This window comes from Cherax quadricarinatus, chromosome 13 (assembly GCF_038502225.1).
Source record: "Cherax quadricarinatus isolate ZL_2023a chromosome 13, ASM3850222v1, whole genome shotgun sequence".
Taxonomy (NCBI): domain Eukaryota; kingdom Metazoa; phylum Arthropoda; class Malacostraca; order Decapoda; family Parastacidae; genus Cherax; species Cherax quadricarinatus.
The window spans coordinates 51,341,960-51,348,268 of record NC_091304.1 but is presented as its reverse complement, the minus strand read 5'-3'; the positions used below and the strand labels follow the sequence as shown (position 1 = coordinate 51,348,268).

Here is a 6,309-nt window from a genome sequence, read left to right as displayed (position 1 = left end):
CTCAGGCGGCACAACTAAAACTTATATAATTATATAAATGATACATAATACCGACAAGTAGATGAGTGAGACACAAGCAAGTTTTTGTATCTGTATTTCCACAATAAAGGCATCAAAACTCATTCATCAAGTGCTCTTCTTTTTTCTGTTAATCTTATACCACCTCCATCACTATTACTACTACTATTGCCTGGCTAACACTCCACTCTCTGACACTTGTGTTACTACCACTATTGCACTACTTACTATAACCACTTCTTCTACCACTTCCTATACCCTTCCTTCCTTTATACTTTTACCTCTTCTCGTTCTCCCGGCCCCGCCCACCTCTCGTAAATATACCGGTTCCCTTCTCTTCACGCTTCTGTGTGACTAGTTAATTATCCCAACGGACCGAAATGTAGTCTTATGACATTTCGGTCTATGTGCTGGTTATTTGTGTAGTAGAGGTGTGGAGAAGGGGTTAGGGAGAGAAAGTGGCTTGTCTTTCTTTAGTTAGGAAATGAACTACTTATAGTTAGAAAGCCTCTTCCCAACAGAAATTTGGAGGCGACAACTGAAGAGAGACCATTGCTACCTATTGCTGATAGGTATAATATTTGTCAGGAAACAGGACTAAGTGTTTCGTGACGCGGGTTTTAATCATATGATTACACCAAAATAGGCCGTCGAATTCATTCTGACGAGGACATTAGAGCACTCCAGGAAGATTTTAGTAGATTGAACATTAAAATGGTATAAAATACCGACAGGTTGTTAGGTGAGACACATATGCAACAGTTAGGTATCTTTATTATGAAACGTTTCGCCTACACAGTAGGCTTCTTCAGTCAAGTACAGAAAGGTTGATAGAAGCAGAAGATACTTGAAGACGATGTAATCAGTCCATCACCCTTAAAGTTTTGAGGTGGTCAGTCCCTCAGTCTGGAGAAGAGCATTGTTCCATAGTATGAAACAATATGGAGAAGAAGTGACAGGATGGAGCTTTTTATAGCGCCAAGAGGTGAGACGTAGGCCACTAGGAGAGGTAAGAACTCAGATGATGAGAGGTCAGGTCCCTCTCAAATCCAGCCCCTCTCACTAGTGGAAGTTGTCGAAGTTGATTGCAGGTCTGTACCAAGATACCCTTGTGTTGCAGTGTCTGACCTCTTGGCGCTATAAAAAGCTCCATCCTGTCACTTCTTCTCCATATTGTTTCATACTATGGAACAATGCTCTTCTCCAGACTGAGGGACTGACCACCTCAAAACTTTAAGGGTGATGGACTGATTACATCGTCTTCAAGTATCTTCTGCTTCTATCAACCTTTCTGTACTTGACTGAAGAAGCCTACTGTGTAGGCGAAACGTTTCATAATAAAGATACCTAACTGTTGCATATGTGTCTCACCTAACAACCTGTCGGTATTTTATACCATTTTAATGTTCAATCTGTCAGACACTGCAACACAAGGGTATCTTGGTACAGACCTGCAATCAACTTCGACAACTTCCACTAGTGAGAGGGGCTGGATTTGAGAGGGACCTGACCTCTCATCATCTGAGTTCTTACCTCTCCTAGTGGCCTACGTCTCACCTCTTGGCGCTATAAAAAGCTCCATCCTGTCACTTCTTCTCCATATTGTTTCATACTATGGAACAATGCTCTTCTCCAGACTGAGGGACTGACCACCTCAAAACTTTAAGGGTGATGGACTGATTACATCGTCTTCAAGTATCTTCTGCTTCTATCAACCTTTCTGTACTTGACTGAAGAAGCCTACTGTGTAGGCGAAACGTTTCATAATAAAGATACCTAACTGTTGCATATGTGTCTCACCTAACAAGATTTTAGTAGACTGATGCAGTGGTCGGAGAGGTGGCAGATGCAGTTTAATATAGACAAATGCAAAGTTCTAAATGTTGGACAGGACAATAACCATGCCACATATAAACTAAATAATGTAGATCTTAATATTACGGATTGCGAAAAAGATTTAGGAGTTCTGGTTAGCAGTAATCTGAAACCAAGACAACAGTGCATAAATGTTCGCAATAAAGCTAATAGAATCCTTGGCTTTATATCAAGAAGCATAAATAATAGGAGTCCTCAGGTTGTTCTTCAACTATATACATCCTTGGTTAGGCCTCATTTAGATTATGCTGCACAGTTTTGGTCACCGTATTACAGAATGGATATAAATGCTCTGGAAAATGTACAAAGGAGGATGACAAAGTTGATCCCATGTATCAGAAACCTTCCCTATGAGGATAGACTAAGGGCCCTGAATCTTCACTCTCTAGAAAGACGTAGAATTAGGGAGGCCAAGCCCATGATGACACTCTTCAGGTCACTTGTTCTATCTAGGCTGGAATATTGCTGCACACTAACAGCACCTTTCAAGGCAGGTGAAATTGCCGACCTAGAAAATGTACAGAGAACTTTCACGGCGCGGATAACGGAGATAAAACACCTCAATTATTGGGAGCGCTTGAGGTTCCTAAACCTGTATTCCCTGGAACGCAGGAGGGAGAGATACATGATTATATACACCTGGAAAATCCTAGAGGGACTAGTACCGAACTTGCACACGAAAATCACCCACTACGAAAGCAAAAGACTTGGCAGACGATGCACCATCCCCCCAATGAAAAGCAGGGGTGTCACTAGCACGTTAAGAGACCATACAATAAGTGTCAGGGGCCCGAGACTGTTCAACTGCCTCCCAGCACACATAAGGGGGATTACCAACAGACCCCTGGCAGTCTTCAAGCTGGCACTGGACAAGCACCTAAAGTCAGTTCCGGATCAGCCGGGCTGTGGCTCGTATGTTGGTTTGCGTGCAGCCAGCAGCAACAGCCTGGTTGATCAGGCTCTGATCCACCAGGAGGCCTGGTCTCAGACCGGGCCGCGGGGGCGTTGACCCCCGGAACTCTCTCCAGGTAAACTCCAGGTAAACTCCAGGATATGATTGAGGTGTATAAATGGAAGACAGGAATAAATAAAGGGGATGTAAATAGTGTGCTGAAAATATCTAGCCTAGACAGGACTCGCAGCAATGGTTTTAAGTTAGAAAAATTCAGATTCAGGAAGGATATAGGAAAGTACTGGTTTGGTAATAGAGTTGTGGATGAGTGGAACAAACTCCCAAGTACAGTTATAGAGGCCAGAACGTTGTGTAGCTTTAAAAATAGGTTGGATAAATACATGAGTGGGTGTGGGTGGGTGTGAGTTGGACCTGAATAGCTTGTGCTACCAGGACGGTTGCCGTGTTCCTCCCTTAAGTCAAGGTGACCTGACCTGACTAGGTTGGGTGCATTGGACCTGCCTCGCATGGGCCAGTAGGCCTGCTGCAGTGTTCCTTCGTTCTTATGTTCTTATTACCCACTACTGGAGTTTTTGGTCGTATGATCAAGGCCTTTCCCTGGCTTATCACCGGCCCACCCCTTTAAAAAATAATATTAATATTAAATAGTGAATGTATGAAGGAGTAGGGGTATGAGTGGAGGTGCTGAGTGGGTGTGGTGGTGAATATTAGGTATGAGTGGAGGTTGAGGGGTTAATATAAGGGGTTGGGTGGGTTGTGGTAGGTATCAGCTGTGCAGGTGGAGGGGAGGTGTCTGGCTGCCTGCTGGACCACACTCTTGCTGCTCATACCTTGCTTATACATTCCCACTTCAGTGTGATCACTGCGTATACACACACACACACACCGTGTGTACACACACAGCACACACTTGGTGTACACACTGCTCATGAAGGTAAGTTTCCTTACAAATTATTGACATGAAAATTGCGTAGGTGGAGGTGTGTGTGTGTGTATGTATGACCTGACCTGTACCTGCCCTTCCTGGACCTGTCATCACCTCACTCATCATTCTCGTCACTTTATATCAACCCTATCATACACTAATATGATAATTAAGTATGATACATAGCTCAAAGCCCGTATTAATTTCCAGGTTCCAGCTGTTAGTCTCATTTTTTAAAGACCATCGCCAGCACACAACACTGCTTCACTTATATGTTTTTTTTTGTGTAGTTTAGTTATAACAATCTTTTTTCATGGCTGATTTACTCTGTATTTCACAGGAACTGTTGTTAAGTCACAGGATGTGTATAATGTTAGTCTCAGATGTTCCTCATTGTACGAAAATATTTGTTTCTAGAAGGTAATTGTTGCTGCAAATTATATTTAGTGTAGAATTAAGTGCTAGTTAAAGTTTAATGTTAGAGTACTAGTCGTTGAAATGATAGACTTTGAATAGTTAGGCAATTACTTAATCATAATTTGGTTTTATAGCTTTGCTATGTACCCCATGCCCATCCTGTGGGTAGTAGTAGCCAAATACCCCATTCTGTAAGTAAATTTATTTAGGTACAGGTACACATAGGTACAGTTATCATATGTAGTGTAAATTTCCTAGGATAACACAAAAAAAGTCAGTGACTTTATTTCCATTGGGGTCCTTGAGCAGTAGTCACCCGATGCCCATCCTGTGGGCAGCAGTAACCTTGTGCCCATTCTGTGGGTAGTACATTAGTTAAACGCAAGAACGAAGGTAGACTGCAGCAGGTCTACTGGCCCATGCTAGGCAGGTCACTCATGGATATGTCCAAAGGGAAATAAGTCACTTTGTCTGTTATGGGTTATCCTAGGTAATTTTACACATGTGTTACTATGTATGGTAATTGTACTTGTGTATACCAGTACCTAAATAAACTTAAACCTACTCAAAGTTCTTGCCTCAGTAACACCACCTGGGATTTTTGTCCACTAGTCCATGATTCAGTCACCAAGCCAGTACTTCCCTATATCCTAAATCCATATTCCTTTAACTAGAATCCATTGCTTTGAGCCTGGTCCCCTCAAGGAAGGTTCCTTGATGTTGGTGAGGGGCTCTTGATTTAGGAAATTGGATCTGTGCTCCAGTTCCCCAAATTAAGCCTGAATGCCTTCCACATCCCCCCCCCAGGTTTACCTGGAGTTTACCTGGAGAGAGTTCCGGGGGTCAACGCCCCCGCGGCCCGGTCTGTGACCAGGCCTCCTGGTGGATCAGAGCCTGATCAACCAGGTGCTGTATAATCCTCCGGGTTTAGTGCTTCCCCTTGATTATAATAATAATAATAATAATGTGAGCCTGGTCTTGGTTAAATATTTTCAACATGCTATTTACCTTTACTTATTTACTTAAATACCATTCATTTACTCCTGTTTTCTGTTTGTGCACTTAAATCATATCACCACAAATTCTATGCCATTCCCAAAAGTGCAAGTTCAAAGCCTTCTGGGACCCCAGTGGAAATACATCACTTTGTCTTACATTTTTTAAGTTATCCTAGGTAATTTACACTATATGATAATTGTATTTATGTGTACCTGTGCCTAAATAAACTTAGTTCAGCCTATTTTCATAGGAAAGGTTTCTAATACATGCAGTCAACTTCGTCAACCTTCTCTATATTAGCTTTATTGCAAACACCTGTCTACTGTTTTCTTGGCTTTAATTTTTTCCTAACTAGAACTGAAGATTTTTTCATTCATTTTAGACAAGATCTACATTATTTAGTGTATTAGTGGATTAGAACTTTGCACTTGTTTGTACTGAAATACATCTACCACATCACCCTATCTAAGTCTATCCTCTAACTTTCTAGTGTTTATGCCAGAAATTATTTGTTGACCTGTTTTAGTGTCTCCTCATGTTGCTTTTTATTACTCATCAGTGTCATTTACATAGATTATGAATAAGTATACACTGATCCTTGTGGCACCCATGGTCCTCCCGTAGGCAGTAGTCAGAACATTAGAGAAGCACATAATGGATCCAAGGATTGGTTACCAACATTTTTATTGTAAAAACTTTAGAGACATACTATAACTTTGTATTATAACTCTCAGGATAATGTAACATTATTTATTCTAGCACAAAAGCTTCCTCCAAGGAACACTTTTTTTTTTTTTTGGGGGGGGGGGGTAATTAGAATTTGGCTTAAAGAACACCAGTCAGTGCTCTTCAGCTTTTATTAACAACTCGTAGGATGTGAATTTGCAAACTAAATGTACTTAATGATTAACTTTCAAGTGTTTAATTTCTTATTATCAGTACTTATGACTCAATATTCACCCATATTATAACTATGCAAAACAATCCTTGGTCCAATAAACAATAAATTAGATGCATTGATAACAAACCTGACTGTGAAAAGTGCTCTCTCTCATCTGCTTAAGCTCTCAGATGGTACTTTTCTATTGGCTTCTTGCTTGTTGCAGCCTCATTTCCAGAACTGCTTTTTCCACGAATATGGCTTACCAGCTAGTCACCCTTT

The 6,309-nt window shown here is 41.2% G+C and overlaps 1 protein-coding gene across 2 annotated transcripts in view; it reads left to right on the top strand.

Annotated features, from left to right (window-relative positions):
* Window positions 1–3,581: 3,581 nt before the first annotated feature.
* Window positions 3,582–6,309, top strand: part of LOC128688584 (uncharacterized) — a 69,856-nt gene continuing 67,128 nt past the window's right edge. For both annotated transcript variants that reach the window (XM_070084723.1, XM_070084722.1), the window contains exon 1: window positions 3,582–3,740. The gene's annotated coding sequence lies outside the window, so the exon portion shown is untranslated. The remainder of the gene's footprint in view (window positions 3,741–6,309) is intronic.